This window comes from Streptopelia decaocto, assembly GCF_964273445.1.
Source record: "Streptopelia decaocto genome assembly, chromosome: 2".
Taxonomy (NCBI): Eukaryota; Metazoa; Chordata; class Aves; order Columbiformes; family Columbidae; genus Streptopelia; species Streptopelia decaocto.
The window spans coordinates 21,974,391-21,992,670 of NC_138655.1; the positions used below are offsets into that span (position 1 = coordinate 21,974,391).

General features: G+C 48.3%; 1 long non-coding RNA gene across 1 annotated transcript in view; it reads right to left on the reverse strand.

Moving 5' to 3' along the window:
- Positions 1–2,446: 2,446 nt before the first annotated feature.
- The window catches only part of LOC309437127, a 29,609-nt gene continuing 13,775 nt past the window's right edge, over positions 2,447–18,280 (reverse strand). Inside the window, exon 3 of the long non-coding RNA XR_014183502.1 lies at positions 2,447–2,578. This is a non-coding gene — a long non-coding RNA (uncharacterized lncRNA). The remainder of the gene's footprint in view (positions 2,579–18,280) is intronic.

Genomic DNA, 18,280 nt, shown 5'->3' on the forward strand with positions numbered 1-18,280 from the left:
GAATTACTGCAGCCAGTCCTGGTGGTTGCTTTTGCCAAGGGCACCAAAAACTTGAAAAAGGGAGCAAGAATGAGTTTAAAAATATTAAAGAGCTGGACACCAGGTCTTACAATGAGAAACTTCAGAATTTCAAGATTGAGAAGTGACTTGCTTGCAATGTAGGAGAAGTTCATAGCTGCTGAGTTACTACAAAGTCAGCTTCTGAGGGCTTTTGTCATTGCAGAGGAAAAAAATGAACTGCGGATGCAAATCTCTTGTTGGTAACAAGGCATGACGTTTAATTACAAGGAAACTACCAGTTGGAGCAAAATACAAAGAGAAATGCTGGTGCCTGTCTCCTGAGATCTTCAAATAAAGACTAGGTATCTTCCTGGAAGTTGGGCTTTGGGCAGTTTGTCTGTGGTATAAGACAAGAAGAGGTAAGGCTATGTGATCTGATGGTGCCTTCTAGTCTTGAAATCTGGGATTGAAGTCATATCTGTCAATAAAGTCTTGATGTTCAGGAGTGTGATTTGGTGTTAGGAGCCTAATTTAGGAGAAAAGTGTGAAAAACATATGTTAAAGGATGAGCAATAAGGATCAGAGCAGTCATAGCCAGCCCTGTGATCGCTGTGGGACTCGATATATTCTGCAAGTCTGAAGTCACGCGTAGACAGAAGGTGTTGAAATATGTTTCTCTTTTGCACGCTTAGACAGTTTCTGTAGAAATAACTACAAAGTGAGAAAACTGTATGCCAAAGAGCCTTCAGTTTTATTGCTCAGTGGGTTGCTTTGTAAGAAGATGGTCTCTGTGGGTCTGTAGCATTGCCAGTCCCTGTCCCTGCCACCTGCTCTCACAGGAGGCTCCTAGTTTAGGTATGGCTTATTTCTAAATGTCCTTGACCAGCATCAGCATGATCAGGCTATCTGAGCATGGGTGGCCTTTCAATATATAAAGGAAGATCATAAGAAAGATGGAGAGGCTTATAGTGACAGGACAAGGGGGTTTAAACTGCAAGGTGGTAGATTTAGACTGGACATAAGAAAGAAACTTTTAATGATGAGGGTGGTGAGACACTGGAACAGGTTGTCCTGAGGAGCTGTGGATGCCGCATCCCCGGAAGTGTTCCAGGTCAGGTTAAATGGGGCTTTGAGCAACCGGATCTAGTTGAAGATGTCCCTCCCATGGCACGAGGATTGGAACTAGTTGATCTTTAAAGGTCCCTTCCAACACAAACCATTTCATAGCTCTATGGTTCCATACTGACACAGCTCCACACCAAGCCCATAAAGCTTGAAATTTGTTAGCAGCTGGTTCTTAAGTGCTAGCTGGATGCTGCAAACATGCCAGAAGCAGCGCATTTCTTGCATCAAAGTTAAATCACCTAGCTGATTATTGCCAAGCCAAACTGATCACAGTATCACAGTATGTTTGGGATTGGAAGGGACCTCAAAAGTCCAATCCCCCTGCTGGAGCAGGAACGCCTAGGTGAGGTCGCACAGGAACATGTCCAGGTGGGTTTTGAATGTCTCCAGAGAAGGAGACTCCACAACCCCCCTGGGCAGTCTGATCCTCAGCTGCTTGCTGTTTGACTGAGGAGCTGTTTCATCAGCTGTGTCCAGATGGCATCAAACTGACGCAAAGGGCTGCTCTGAGCCTTTTAAAGGCAGGTACAGGGACAGCCTTGCTTCTCACTGGAGCATGCCTACAGCTGGAAGAAGGGGAGCAGGGGTGGTGGAGCTGGGGTCTCCCCCAGCCGTGGTGCTCTCAGCTTTGTGACCCATCCCCTCTGATTTCACTGTCTTCATACGATGAATGTAAATTGTGAAAGCAGGGTCGGCTGTTAGCAGGCTGAAAATAAAGGACTGGCTTTGTTTTCTTTAGGCGTGTTTCCAGGGTAATATCCTGGTTGCAGAAGCAGCGAGTGGGAGCTCTTGACACCAGGGACCCCTTGGCTGCTGCAGGCACGACGCCCCAGCAGTGCTGGGGTCCCGTGGGGGACCTTCCCTGCACCACGCTACCTCCAGCCGTGCCTTTGGTACCCAGCAAGTGACTGCAGCCATGTATGCCCAAAGCCATTCTTGTGTTTCCCTGCTGGTACCCCCGCTCTGCCCACTAAACCCCTCCAAAAGGAGGCTCACACACATCTGCTTGGCATGCTGACTTTTATTTCGGAAGAAGCCCGCGGAGATGCTGGCGCACGGATAGCGGGACAGACCTAAAGCCGATGGGGAGGAGGGACATGGCAGAGCAGTGACTGTGGCTGGTGCTCTCCCTGCTGCGGCTCAGCGGCCCAGGAGACAAGGGCAGCAGTTGTGTGTCGTTTCAATCTTCATGATGTTATCTGATCCCAGCGAGTAGGTCACCTCATCCTCGTTCACCCCCAGCGGCAGGCTGATTTGCTTCGTTATGTTCCTGTAGTTATACTCCTTCCCTCTTGCGGTGGTGTGCTCCTCCTCGTGCTCTGCTAACACCTTCACCTTCCCGTCTTTTACCATTACAATGACGTCGTTGGGGTCAAAACCCTCCACGTCTATCAAAGCCAAAAGCTCGTGGTCATGGGAACACTTACACAACCTGCGAAGTCTTTTTCGCACGCTAGAATAAAAACAAGAGAAGAGCCTTTCAGTTCAACTCACAGTGGAATGGGTGGACCACCTGAAGAACAAGAGAGGTAAATAGGAAAATATTTGATCCATCTTCATGCTGATGCACAGAACTTGGGATGGTGTCTGTGCCATCAGAAGGAGCTCCCACCTGCATGCCACAGCAGTCGGGATTATTTTAGCGTCCCCTCTTGGAATGGGGCAATTGTGCAGCTGAAAAGTTCTTTCACCTAAATACAGAGAAGCCAGTGCTCCTCCTTCATGTGTGCATACACCCACAAAGCCACGTGTGTCCATCTTACCTCTTGTCCTACATTTTAAATGGATAGTTACAATAGATCACATTTCTCAGTCAGGAGTTCTGTTCAAAGCAATCAGTGCAAAGGAGACACATTTGGCAAAAAATCCCCAAATGCTCCTGCAGAGCTGGGCTGGAGGGTCACTGAGCCACTAAAATGATTTCTAATACTGTCAAACAGTGACTCTGCTCAACCAAAAAGCTGGCTCTTAGTCAAACCATTTATAAAGCAGACAATGAAAGGGTCAGTTCAGTTATAATAGCTAAACTGGACACAAGGTGCCAAGTCAAAAAGATAATGGATGTGACGGAAGAGGAAATAGGGCAAACAATAAGGGAATGGACATGACAGCTAAGGTGAGAAATCCCTAAGGAGTGGTTTGTTAGCAAGGTACACCCATTTCAGCAATCCTGCTTAAAACCTGCAATGATTTAGCCTGGCGTGGTGATTTTGGGATGTGTTTTCTGTGAGGGCTGGCTCTTCCACCTGCCCCTCTAGTCTTTTATGTTGCTGGTCAGAGGAGAATAATTATGCTGAGAAGAGCTGGTCCTTCACAGCACTTTTTCTGGGAAGGGGATGGCTGAATTCCCCAGCGTGACTGGCTGAAATCCTGCTGTGCTGAGGTCTCAGACGGCAGCGGTATGGACTCTCCTGCTCAAAACAGCAAATTGTGCTGAGCGCGGCAGAGCCGGGGAGCCTGGCGCTCAGGGACAGCGTGTCTTGGCCTTCCACGGCCCATCCTGAGACCTCCCAGCTTCCATCCACACTGAATTTCTATTCCTTCACTGAGACTTTGGTGTGCAATGATCCTGCAAGGGCACGCTGTGCTTGCCCAGCTCTGGCGCCCAATGCAATGACGAAAATCTGAACACAGACACCAGTCTGGTAACACCTGGGATCTGAAATCTGCCACTCAACAGCCCTGTGTGAGCTGCAGCTACTGAGTAAGTTTAAAGTAACCTCACAGCAACTTTTTGTTTTGTTGAAGCTAGTGTAGAATTAACCTGAGGTCAGGCTTTTTCCTTTTTCCTCTAACTTTATTGTACCCAGAAGATAACACACATGGCAGATGGTGGGATGATACTTGCTGCTCTACAGGTAACAAAAATGTCACATTTTTAATTGCCAAGATGAAGGTGTCATCATCTCCGTGTGCAACACAAGGGAGCTCAAACAGAACTTGAGTTTGGGGAGGAAATACCAATTCCACAAACACAGCAAGAGACTCCCACAGCTGATGATGATGAAGGGACTTCTTAGCCCCTCTAGCCTCTCAATATTTCAATGTGCCTTAACAGAAATCATTCTGTTTTATCATTCACCAACTCCCTACCCATAGAGCTACCTTTGGGGTTTAGCCCAACTAGAGTCCATCTTGAACTCCATTAACAAAATAAAATTGTCACACCAGTGATCAAAATGGAGATGTAGAAATCCTGACACTTATTCCTCCTACTATATGAGGTAAAAAAATATGGGCAAACATCTGTGGTGCATCAGTGCTGCACTCTATTGCATACAGGCCCATTTTGGCTACTGATGAAGATATTTATGTGTTTAACAAACTTACACTGAATTTACATCGAAGATGGACTTTTTTCCCCAGCTGAACAGCTTTGGATCTAGTTGTGTATTTTACTTCAGATGCAGTCTGCGAGATGGTTAATGTCACACCCCCATTGTCCAAACTCTTTCCGGCATGGGCACTGCCTGAATGGCTCCTCTTGGGCTGCTTGGATGCACAAGAAGTGCCTCCCATTCCCCTTTCAACTAATTTTATCTGAAAATGGCTATTTCTCTCCCATCCTGCTTGTCTGTTTCCACCTTGGCTCCTGGCACTGATGCCAAACCTCCCTCCATCCTGTGCTGATGCCCATGGAAAGCAGGTAAGTAGCAGTTACCTGGCCGTTTCTCGCTCCACATCCACCCTGCTGGTGAGCGTCCAGCACTCCCAGGGGGAGGAGTCGCGCTGGTGCAGGCAGCAGTGCCGGCCGGCCAGCCTGCGCAGGCAGGGCGCGGGCAGCTCCTCGCGGAGCTGCTGCACCTCCGAGTGCATCAGCTTCAGCTGCCTCCGCATCTCCCTCTCTGCCTGCCTCAAATCGCACTTGGCGTCTTCCAGAAGGCAACAGTGCATGGACGTGGTCATGCTGCAGAGTGCCTCAGGGCACGAGCGCGGCCGTGCCAGCCTGCACTCGTGGGGGGAAAAATTGCCTCGAGAGTTTTGTCCAGAGGTGAGCGTGTGGGTGAAGGCGCAGGTGCTCTTGCAGCCTTCCAGCGGGCACCTTATGACGTCATGGGCTCAATGACACATCACAGCTCCACAGTTGCCATGAGAAGCGCAGCCTTGGTCCATGCACAACTGCACCCCCCACTGCAGCCTCCCACTGGGGGACTGGGGAGCCCATGGCAGGGGGACACAATGGGTGGCTTGGGGCATGGTGGGGGTGCGTGTGCAATGGCCAGGCAGCGGAGCCACGGGCCATTGGCAGCACAACTTGGGTGCAATTTCACGCACAATGTTGCTTCAGCACGGCCACCCGCTGCCCCCATCTCCGGCCCTGGCACAAGGGTGCAGCAGGAATGTGAGCCACCCCTCTCCCTCCCAGACACAAATCCCCACGGACCAAGGGCCAGGTCTCCACTCAAGGTTTTAAGCATGGTCTCCTCTTGAAGCTCACTGGGATTCTCATTCCAAGGTCCTGATCACAACTGCTCTGGGAGAAGGGAAACCCGCACCCGGCAGTGGGCTGCTGCCAGCCTGCTGCACAACTGCAGCCCCTGCAGCTTCCCTGCCTCACTGTTTTGCTGCTGTTACCACAGCCTTAATGAAAATGTGTAAATTAAAGAGAGCTGCAAATACTCTTTATGTTTTTTTTTCCTCCTTTTCAAGTGCTTTGCACAAGGCATTGGATGTGTGATGCCTACGTACGTTTTTTGCAGACACCCAGCACGGACAGCCATGGTGTTAGGTGAAGGCTACCAGAAGCCTTGGCCTGAACACGTGTCAGGCTGGTCTGCAGGGTGCTGGCATCCCCAGAGCACCCCCAGTCCCCAGGGAAAGACATGGCAAATGACTACAAATGTGCAGAAATTGAAGGCTCTCTTTACAAGCCATAGTTGACAGCTGCAGTTCAGGTATTTCTGGGAACACTTTGAGAACATGCACCTTCAAAAAGATTTTTGTCCCTGCTCCAGTGCCATATTAAGCAAACGAGGTGCTAAAAAAAGCAGATCCAGCTACTTGCTTCCTTCCCTTACAGATGTTATTCCACAGCTTTCACCTGCATCAGAACGAGGTGCTGCCTTGGCAAGAGTGGGCAACATGAGGATTTTGGTTGGTGGGACAGAGCAAAAGCATGCTGCATCCTGCAATTATTTTGCAGAGGAGACAGAGCACACACACCACAGGCACCCATGGCACTGCTGCCAGCACGTCTGAGCTGACAGCTTTACCTTTGCAGGTCCCGTGATGGCTGAGCTCAGTGCTGCAGGCATCAGCTCCTGCCTCAGGACTTCTGAAGCCATCATTGTCCTGTCTGGCTGTTGCATCAGTTTTTCTTGAGAATGACCCGCATGGGTTTCGATGTCAGTGATGTTCATGGCATGGGTGGCTTTGCCTGGCTCCCTGAAAGGCACTTGTGGTGTATTTTAATCACAAGCAGCATTGACACCAAACCTCCTGGGTCTAATGACGACTACAAGGAGTGGGGAGTGCTTTGTATTTTTGGGAAATCTGGTCTTTAAGGGCTTGCAGTGGATTGAATATCAGCGGTAATGCATAGTCCCTGTGTATTTAAGAAAGCAGGAGAAGACCTTTCGGAAGCTTTGGAACTGCTTTACCCTGCTGGCACGGTGCCATGAAGGAAGTGCTTTGGATGATTCTCACCTGTATCCAGAAGCCCAAGTAGCCCCAGAGGACAAGATATGCCCTCCAGCCTCCAGGGAGGCACAGCCGAGCTGGCCCCGGCCCCGTGGCTGCTCCCGGGCTGCCTGGGTGGAGCTGGACCTGCCAGCAGCAGGGGGAGAGTGGGAAAGGGGGACCCCAAGAACCACAAAAGGGAGCAGGTCACATCCCATGTTGCACAAAAATACATGAGGCTTCCTGTTGGACATCACTCACATTCAAACATTGGTGTGTCAGATGCAAGAATAAATTCAAAAATTCAAATGTAACTTTACATACCTAATTACCTCTACATATACCAGCAATTAAAAACCTTTGTTAAAAGTCAAATGCTAATTACATACTTACAAGACAAAACTTCTTAACAGCCCCCAGTTCCCAGCAATGATACCATCAGCCTCTGTCCCATCACCTCTGATAAGAGCTGTAGCCCATAATCCCTCAGGCTGGCCTGTGACACAAAGGCTGATCCAACCCTCAGCAGCACCAACACGCACCTCTCAGGCATCTGCACCCTGGTGAGCTGGATGACGTGTTATTTTCCCAAGGCAAAATATGAGTTGGTCTTTTCAATAAATCAAGAGCCATCTTATTTTATATTGAATGGTAATTTCATCTAGAAAAAAAAAGCTTTATGCCTTATTATTCATAAAAGGCACCACTTTTTCAGTCTGAAGACAAATCTTTTATTTAAAAGCTGAATTCAAAGGCTGCCAACTTGTGAAGGGTCCCTCCTGTATGAAGTCTGCATACTTTTCTGACAGCAGTATTTTGTCTTTAAAACTGACACTCTAGTCTCTCTGGCTCCATATGAAAGAGTTTTTCAGGTCTCTCTCACATGGTAAGAGCACGAATACTTTATTTCACAGAGGAAGTCTTGTTTGCTAAGTCCCATCTCAAGCAATGGGATCTGGAGCAGACCACTCAAACTGAGCATTGCATTAAATATTCCTGACAAAGTCCTGGGGGTATGGACCGCAGGAGCCTTTATGAATGAAATATACGCCACACAAGGACACATGTCAAAACAAAATTTCTGCAGGAAAAGCAACAGTTTGAAAATGATCTGAAGTTAAACCTCCCAGGTGCATGACATCCAGGGGTTTGGGGAACCACCACGTGCCCCCAGGAGAGCGGGGAGGCTATTCAGGCAGGGTGCCTGTGGGGTGCTGCCTCTTTTGGGATGTGTCTTTCTGCCAGGAGATGTGAGCTGTTCCCCGCAGACATGCTCACCCAGGGAGGTGTTCCCAGACCTGGAGAGCATCAGCATGGCCTGTGACCCTGAGCATGAGCAGAGGGACCTGCGTGCAAAATAAACTCAGAGGGGATCACCACACATCCTATGTAGGATAAGTAGGTGTCTGTGGACACCAATCAGCCAAGCAGAGATCTGCAGAGCTGCTGTCCTCCTCCCCTGCCCTCTTTTCCATCCCATCACCTCAGACGGCAGCGCAGCGTGCAGCACGGCTCCTGGCGAGCAGCGGCCCTGCCTTGGGAGCAGTACGTGCTTTTCCTTGTCTTACCGTGTCCTGAAACCTCCCAAGAAGTCCTGCGCTGGGATGAAACGCCATGTCAGTGAGTGCTTCCGTGGAATCAATTAACCCAGGGGTAGCAAAGCTGGTTTACAAAGATTTCCCAAAACACCTGTGCACAGAGCTGCTCATCCCCAAGGGCACTGTCACACTGACCACACATCTTCATTCACATTTTCAATCAGTATTGAAAATCACAAAAACCTATCTGCAGGCAGGACTTTTTTTTATGCTCTGAAAACAAGGCTGCAGGTTTTAAACCACAAAGAAACATACAGCTCTAAAAGTAATTTGTAGCCTTGCTTCCCTCTGCTGCAGCAGCTAAGCAAGAACTACATGCTGGCAGTGTGCTTTTCTCATTGCCTCTATTGCTGTTTTCTGTTTAAAACCCCCACACTAAACCTTTGCTCTTCTCCATGGAAATAAGTAACTTTGCATTTATAAGGGCCAGAGGGATGGCTAGACTAGACAACTTAATAGTTACTTTTCATCTGATGTTTTATGATCTATATGACGATCATCCTTACGGTGACTTCCTAGGGGTTGAGCAGAAGGGTGCAGCTGCTTTGGCTGTGACAAATGACTGTATGTACTTGAAAACAGTTTTGGAAGGTGGTTGCTGCCTCTTTCCAGCATTTAGAGCTGTTTGCAGATTACAGCAGCTGAGCATTATGAATTTAGTTCCAGCATTCTCAGTTGTACAAAATAATTTCCAGTAGTGTCCCCAGAGAGTTTGCTGTCCATGGATATAATTTTTAGGAAAGGTTCCTTAACAAGATCTCAAAAGTATCCAGAGCAGAAAGCACGACCTGTCTGTCTTGGCAAACGAAGGCAGCGAACAGGTTGCCTGGGATCCCTCTCCCAGCTTCACTCCTTTGTGTCCTGGTGATACAGAGAAACCCATGGTCTTAATGGTTCACAGGAGTCAGATCCCACCTCAGCCTGCTACATAAGTGCCAGAAAATGTCAATAAAAATCACTGAATTACTGATGTCACCTAATGCTAGTACAGTGAGAGAAATGGGGGACAGGTAGCAGTCCTTGGTATTCAGGAAATGAGCGGCCTGCCCAGGTGGGTAAACCATAAAGATAAGATTTGCCACCAACAATAAAGATAAGTTTTGTCACCAAACACTCTTTCGGGTGGGAATGTGTGAGACTCACTATTGATACCACAACAGTAGCAGATTGGATGGTGCAAGTTTTTTCCTTATGAATACCAAGTTAACAATGTGGGATCCTGTGATGAATGGAGATGCTAGCGAGTCCTTCTGAGTCCAGGCTTGACATACCTCAGTAGGCTAGAGAGAGATACGTAGATGACCCATAATCTGGTTTCAGTTTTTGGGTAAACACTGCAATCCATCCAGAATGTGGGTCCCACCCCTTTTGACCTTTTCTCTGCATTTTCTCCCAGCCTTCTTTCATGGTTTGCTTCTCCCTGAAAAGATGGTGCTCTAGTTGGCGTCTTTTGCAATGTCACCATGAGTAGGTGACTGGTGAGGCAGATGAGGACATCTTAAACAAGCCAGTGCTCAGTCAAACTCCCCCAGCCCCAAATGTCCTGCTGAGCCCACATGCCAGGTTTGTCACTGAGTGGGCTTCAGCACACAAGGCCCATGTGCCCCTGGGGTGACAGTGGGCTATGGGCTACTCTACTCACCATGGCATTTGTTGTGCTAAGTAACACAAACAAAAAGAGGCCACATGGTGACCTGTGAGAGAGGTGGTGACTGCAGATTCTGTCAGGGGGATTTTCACCCCTTTCCACCAAGAAAGGCTAGAGGTAGGTGAAGGATGAAGGTCCCACTCCCCAGCTTCCTCCATCCTACCTGCAGCTGGGGTGAGTGCAACCCCTCAGCTCTGTGCTTTGACCACCTATGACCAGACAAGGACAACATACAAGTTCTCTCTCTCTCCACCACAACTGTGAGGCTGACGCCCTGAAGGCAGGTACTGCATCTTAAGGCAACCCCATAAACAGGTGCAGAGACTTTCTGAGGCTGCTGAGTCTCCATTAGAGACTTGCATCAGCTCTTGCAAAGCAGCAAGGGGGACTCAAGGCATCTCCAGGTGAAGAGAAGAAAGAATATTGCAGGTGGAGTTGCTAAGAAGGCATCACTTCAGCAAAGCTGCCATGAGAGATCACCAGCATTTGCCTTTCACTACTTTATCAGGGTGGGAGAGCACCTCTTCCAGCGCAGCACCATGCTGGACCACCTCCAGCTGCTCCATGTATGGAGCCGGTGAGCTCTGGAGGTGGCACAGGAACCAGCCATGTAAATGGGAAGTGGGCCACACCAGGGTGAAACAGCTTCTTCAAACCTCCCACAACTTTTTTCAGCAATTTCTGAAAATACGCAACTCTGTAATGAAGGGTTGGTCTCCTGACTCATGAGGAGACATTTAATTTGCAGAAGCAGCTCAGTCCTGAGGCAGGCTAATCTGCTGTGTGTTAAACAAGCATTTCCTGACGGGCTACTTCCCACAGCCAGAGCCGCATCCACTCCTCGGCTTCCTCCTGAGCTCCCCAGCAACAATGTGCCATCCTGGGCTTCACCAGCCCCCGATGGGAGAGGGCTGGATGGTTGAACTGGGACATGAGAATCACGCTGGGAAAAGTCACCCACCATGAGTAATGCTGCTGGTGCTCCTGGGATGTATCAGGAAGAGCTTTGTGGTGCAGGAAGGTGAGCTGCTCTGTAATTATTTCCTGTGAGCTGCCGCAGAGCTTGCCTGCCCTTCTGGGCACGGATGGTTAATTACGAACAGACACCGGAGGAGTAACCAACCACATGCAGGTGACTCGGCCAACATCACCACTGCGGAGCTTGTGACTTCTCAGGCACGGGGAAGTGGCGCCCACATTCGTGTGGGTCTGCCCAGCTGGCCCCACTTGAAAGGGGCACCAAACACAGCTGAGAAGGTGTGTGGATGGATGGGAATTGCTTTGAGCACAGGTCAGCTCCGCCTGGAAGGTGTGCTGCCTGCCATTTCAAGAGCCAGCTCAGCTCCATTTCCCTAGGGGAAGGAGGGACTTCTGTCACATGGATTGTTACTCAGGCTGCTGCCAGGGTAGTCCCAGCATGACCCCCAGCAAAGAGGTTCTCCTAGTGGTTCTGCTTCACTGCGGGTCAAGTGGTGCTGTGTTAGAGCGAGATAAGGACTTAGCAAAACCAGTCGATTCAATGTGAATCACGCTAAGCCATTTATTACAGAAACAAGTCTCCTTATATACGTAACTATATTCTAATCACGCGTCCACGCTCCAAGCATGGATTCGCTAAATGAGTATCGTGGGCTGTCCGTGCTCTGGAGTCTCACTGATGATACGTCCGATGATTCACGCCACGCCAGGACCCCGGTGATTGTGGAACGCCCCTCTTTCTCACAGCAGACTCTGATCTCAGCTTCTCGAAGAGGCCTTGAGATTCCTTTGAGCCTGACTAATTCAGCAACAGGTCTTTATCTATCAAGACCCCTCCACAGTGCTGTACATGTCATGTGTGAGTTGCTGGCAACAAGCTGATAGTGGATGCTGCATGTTACCGGGACATGAAGAATTATCATGGTAAAGCTTCAGCTTAATCAGGTTCCTGTCCAGTGAAGTCAAGGTGAATTTTGACTTCTGCTAAGATGAGTCAACGAAATATATTTGGGGCTGTCAAGGAAGTGAGTCCACTATCAAGCCTAATTTGCAAATGCTATTTTGAAATTGTCTTTCATCAGTGGAATAATACATCCTCCTGCTTTTAGTCTGCTGCATCCCTAGGGTGCCCGCGCAGTCAGATCTAATCTGGTGTGAGGAGGAGGTGGATGAAGGAGTGCATATCCATCTCTGATCTGGCCCCTGTCAACCTCACATACGGTCTTGAACTCACTCCCATGGTGACCTTAAAAGCAACAGCATCCCAACACAGCTAGGCCAAACATAGTTCTTTGGCTTCTTGTTTCTGAACCCTTTAGAGTCCCTGGCTTTCAAGATCTACCCAACACCCATGCAGCTGAGAACCTTTCTCTTAAAATGTAAATTCAGGGTGGAAGGATGGAAACTGGAAGATGTCCTTCAGACTACTGCTTACTGCCAGGTGTGACTGCCTCTCCCTGTCCTCAGCATGGAGATGGAGACCAGCCACTCAGAGGCCACCTTGTCAGGGGAGTCCATGGAGATGGACTTTAAGATACTCCAAATGACTTGAAACTTGCAAAAAACCCTGCCAACCCCCAAAAGCCCAAAATCAAACCCTAAATGCTGGAGGCGCTGCTGCCTTCATTGCCCTTCCAAATATAACGCCTGAATTAGCCTGTTCCTTCAGAGCATCTCCTGGTCTCCCCTGAGCAAGAACAGATCAAGTACAGCAAGTATCAATCAGTTCAAAGTGTGGTCACTATAATTTCAGACCTAGCAGTTTTTGACAGTGTCTGACCTATTGATTTACAATTATTAGCTATAATCTCTTAACACCCCAACCATGTTACAAAGTGTGTTGTAAGGATATCACTTTAAACCCAGCCTCGACTAACCATGGTACAGACAGGCAGATGTTGTTTAATTGAGATCGCAATTGCATACAGGGCACTGCAGCCACATACTGAAATCAGGTAACTATGTGCTCAGATGGATAATAATAATCATTTTCCCCTCTCCTAATTTCCATATGGAATGGAAGTAATTAGCCATGTAACTGTGCACCTATGTGTCCAGCCAAGTCTTGCTGGAAAGCCTGGAGCAGACCCAGGGCATCAGGCTCCAGCTCAGCCTCCTGCTCTTCGGGGTGGCATTGACTTCCCACACAAACCTGTCAAATTAACTCCCGGGGATGGTATTTCTGAATTCCCAACACGTTTTATGTAAATGAGACAATCCTCTGATATCATCTTGGTTTTATCATATTTAACACTCTCTAACCTTCATGGGAAAAGACATTCATGTTACATCAATAACTGGTTTTTACATCTTTCCCCAAGGAGTTCTTTCTCCACTTGAAGCTCATAATGGAACAATTGAGTTCCTTCAACTCAAATCTAAACAATTTGTTGAATATTTTACACTGATTCCTTTCTCACTCTGCTGCTCAGACACACTGACACAGCCAACTTCAAAAGGATTTCCTCTTCCTTGTTTTCCTAGTGCTGTCCTAAGGTGTCTTCCTTCCAAACAATGCTTCCTGCAGCACCTTGGGCTCTCTTCCACTTCTGCTCTCCTACCAGCACTTAGTGATGAGGACCTGAGAGTGGGGCCACGCTTCCTTACACCTAAATTAATAAATGTCCTTCCTCCTAACAAGGTCTGATCTGAACAAGCCAGGTGGAAAAATGAGTGTTACTCTTCCCTTTTATAGCAAACCAGTTAATTAATTGCTGACCTGCTCATGGTGTTATTCACTCTAGCTCTGCATGTTCAAATACAATTAAAGCAGTGATAGGTCTCTCCCCAGCACATTTCAGGTCACCACAGTTAAAGATGCTTTATGTACACAGGAACTTGACTGAAACACCCTGCAGCACCGTGCCTTGGAGAGCAGAAGCCCAATGGTATGCGTGTCATGGCATGCCAGCTGCGCTCATTCACTAAGCTTGCCTTTCCAAGAGCCTCTTCTAACCCCAAAATGTCCCAACACCTTCCCACAACCCTGGCTCTCTGCCTGCTTGTTGCTCCTCTCACGTGCGGGCCCTGCCGTTGTCCCTGTGCTGTCGGGCAGTGCAGATTGCCCGGGGATGCTCCAGCAGCAGCTGCCTGCCAGTGGCATGTCGTGAGAATTCAGAAGGGGTGCTGCTATGGAAGAGATCCTCTGTCCCTCCATCAAGCCAATCCACCCTTTCCAAAGGTACTATCTGAAAGCTGCTGCAGTGCTTGAAGAGAACAACTTGCTCATCAATTGAAATTTCTTCTCTCTGCCGCAACCAGAGTCATTTCCAGGCACCTGCACCACCTTTCCACAGCACAAACAGGACTGCAGTAGTTGTCAGGCCCTAAAGCAGCTCTAAAAATCCCCTTGCTTCAACTTTTGTTTTCAGCCAACATTACTGTATTCCTGCTGCTCCCATTTAGATCAAATAGCTCAGCAAACGGTGAGTCTGGTGCACAGGAGAGATGTAAATGGTGAAGCAGCTGAAGACGGTTGCTATCTGTGCTTCCCAGCTCCCAGGTGAATGAATGGGTTGGGCTCGATGATCTCTGAGGTCTTTTCCAACCCAGTCGATTCTGTGATTCTGTGGAAGCAAGAGGTGGGGCAGCAGTGGCACTTGGCAGGTTAGCATGTAGTGCATTTGCTGGGTCTTGTTCTTCCATGTTAGCTATCTTGTCTACCTGAAGAACAAAATGTTATTCAGTATAAAAAAAAATGCATTTTATGCTGCTATTTAATAGCTTCTGTTCAGGACAGTCCTCTACAAATGAAACTCAGCTTTGCTGCAGGAGTAGAAATAAATGTGCTGGTGCAGTGGCAGAGGGAACTCTTTTAATGAGAACTCTCTTATTTCTACAACATCCATGTTCACTTCAACAGAAAATAGTTTGTAAGTGCCAAGGCCAGCTGTTATTTTCCTCTCTGCAGGATGAAGGTGAGGCCTACCCACTTGCCAGAGATACAACAAGGTTACTCGGGGGTGAAGTCCTCCGTATTTCCATCAATGTGTCTAACAAAGTATTTCCCCAAAAGATGGTCTTGGCAATCAGTGCTGCTGCCCTGGAAGATGACCCTGAGCATCTGATAGGATGCAAATGAGAATTCCCTTTGTGGCAGGAGTGCTAGACTGGCTGCAGCGTCCCTGAGCACGGGAGGAGACTCGCCTGCCAGCAGGGACCAGCCGGCTTCCTGAGGCTTACGCAAGGATGTCCAGAACTGCGTGAGTCTCAGGTTTTCTTCGGAAAGTTGATTATTTCAAATCTCCTTTCATTCCAAATTGGAACATAATAGAAATATCAAAACTGAGCTTATTGAAGTCCTTAGTTTACATGCTGATGTTCTGATATTTTATGGGATTCATATCAAGTTGAAAAAGATCTAAAGTTCTTGATAATTCTGTCATATCTCAGTGAAATCAGTGATGATGCAAAATATTTCCACTCTCATCTGTTTTGCTAGGAAGAAAAACGTCTCTCAGAAATGAGTTACCAAGTAAATCTTTACCACTCACAAATAGTGGCTGGACACTCCAGCCTACTAAAGATGTCCTCCACTGGTGGTCATTTCTCACCTACGGCCTTTGTTCATTTGTGTGACAGCTTCTCTCTGCATGGATGGAAAAAGGTATGGGCTCTGGTGATAACAAGAAAACCCCAACCCTAATTTTGCCTTCCTTCTCTCAAGCTTTTCTTCCTTGTCTGAAGAAGGATGAGCAGTTCTTGTTTGGAACAAGGATCTCTCCAGGAAGGTGCAGCAGTGGCGGTGGCCCAGAAGGACGAGCTGTGCAGCTGTACAGGTCCTACCTCATGACACCGAGCATGGGCCATGTCACGGAGGCACCCCAAAGTCAGTTTTAGGCAGACAACAAGTTCCAAAACAGACTTTATTCTGGCCAGAAAAGTATAACCAATAAACCAACTAGAAACAAGGTTTATACAATTATTTAGCACTCTGACAACATAATTTACAGATTCAGATGCCAGTTGAGAAGACTATTGGGGTAGGACTACACAAGAATAATGAGGGTCGACAACATGCATGCGTTCACGCACAAGAAACAAAACCAGAGGCATCTCACTCAAGGGTACCCAGAAGAAATAATCACTTGCCTGGGTTAGGCAAGAACTCGTTCAAGGATATATCCAGCAGAGAAAAATAACCACTCACCCAAAAGAGGAGGTGAGGTACACCCCCAGGAAGTTTCCTTAGACAGCATTTCAGTCTAAGGGGAGGGGTCCAGTTCACAGACCTGCTGCTCTGAGAAGACCACTCAAAAGCGGACTTTGGCAGGGACCCCATTTTATAGCCTGCTCAGATCTGGCTGTGGTCATTATGACATGGTCCAGAAGCTTTTCAGCTTCTCTGGGCACCTCCTTTGTTCAGGACCCTGTCAATTGACTGAGGGTCCCACTCCTCCTGCCACCCAGCCAGGCAGAGGTGAAGTCACCTTGGCCCCAGTGGGGAGGACGTGCCTGTCAGCACCATCCTAGGTGTGTACGTGGGGACAGGCACAGCGGGGCACAAAACGTGCTAAAGAGCCATAACTGCCCCATTGAAAGCTACAGATCTCATCAGGGGGTCTGCAACCGCCACAGGCCACCTTCAGCAGTGGTGAAACAGAAGCTCTGTCAACCTTACTTTCTCCAGTGAGTCTATCCCAGGGCCTCACAGATTTTATCTACAGTGTCATCCAAGCAGATGTAAACAACCTGGTGGTTAAAACTGAAGATTGTTCCTGCAGCGCTAGCAACAGTGGTGAGCAGAAGGCTGGTTTAGAGCTAGTCACAGGGATCTGAACCTCTACCTGGAAATACCTCTAGGCACCAGACAAAACCATTTCTCTCATCATCTTCATTTTAGATGAATTCTGAATCCTTCCATATGCCACTGCATAAAATTTCAATTCTTCCCCTCCTCCCTTGGCAGCACTGCTAAGGTGTGACACAGGGTCTGACAGTAACTTCTCGTATGACTGAGGAGTTTAAAATTAAGCCTGTCCTTTGATGAACTGCAATGATCACACCCTGTTTCAGAAGCACTGATCTATGACGTGGCCCGCACATGTCAGGCGTAGTGGGAGATGCTCTGCACCTCCCAGGCTCAGGTCTGTCAGGGCTGCCGCTTTGGAAGAGGCAATTACCTATACACATGGACGTTGTGGTGATGAGCGTGGGTCAGGTTCACTCTGGTGCCCTGCCTCTAACAGTCCTGCCTGTGCTGGATGAGAAGACCCTCTCTCATTTCCATCTGGAGATATGGTCCTTCCACAGCATGTCCTGATGGGGTGTCCAGTGGACATAGGCGGGTTGCATGGAGCTGTGTCTGCCATGTGCAGCTGATGTTCCTGCTGGCTTGGTGTTCCTACCATCACCTTTTCCTTTGTGTCACACCTGCCTTTGAACTTGCCTTTCCTGTTTCTCCTCACTACTCAGCAGCTCTGCATCCAAGCAGGACCTGCCCAGGTCCAGCTCTGCACCAGCACCAGGCGCTGAACGCAGGGATCTAACAGATGCGTGGTGACACATTAACACCTGCAGCTGAGGAGATGATTCACGGGAGGACCACATCCCTGCCTGAGGGCAACTGTGTCTACCAAAGGGGCACGGTGAGTGGCTGCGAATGGTGACGGCTTCAGCACCAAGCGGAAGATGCAGACATCTTGATGAGGTTCACTCCACTTCAAACCTCCGCAGCAAACACATCTACTCCCCTCTATAAGTCCTCTGCAGTCAGTGGAGGAGGCAGGTGCTCCTAGGGCAGAGTTATTCCCACCAGCATCTCTACAGCTGACTCCCTCAGGTCCCAGTTTCTCCCCACTGGCTGTAAAGAACTAGCTCAGGTGTGGGTATCCACGCTGCAAAAGCAGGTGAAATGGGTGCTGCCTTCCAAGTCCCAAAGTGCGTGAACTGAGAGACTCTGGATGTAACTATACTCCAGCCAACACCACTGGAAATGCTTTCTGTGCATGTATGCAGTCCTTTTTGAAATGCAGAAAAGCCACTCTGAACCAGGAAAGCTCCAGATGTTGCTATATCTCTCACAAAGTTCCTGTTCCAGAAACTGTATTGGAAGAAAACAGTTTTGTTTAAATTAACAACGGAGTTTCCACCATGACAGAATGCCTTGGAACCCTTCTTCCCCCAGCATCACACAGGGACACAGCTAACGAACACTGCTAGACCATTGAGTGCAAAGCTAGTTTAAACCTGTCAGGAGTACCCAGGGCTGATTCCATACATTAATTATATGTTGTGTAAAAAAGGATTTCCTAAGAGCTTTTTTTAAAGTTAAACTAAAGATCTGGATCCTTCTCTTTTTTTAATGTCAAGG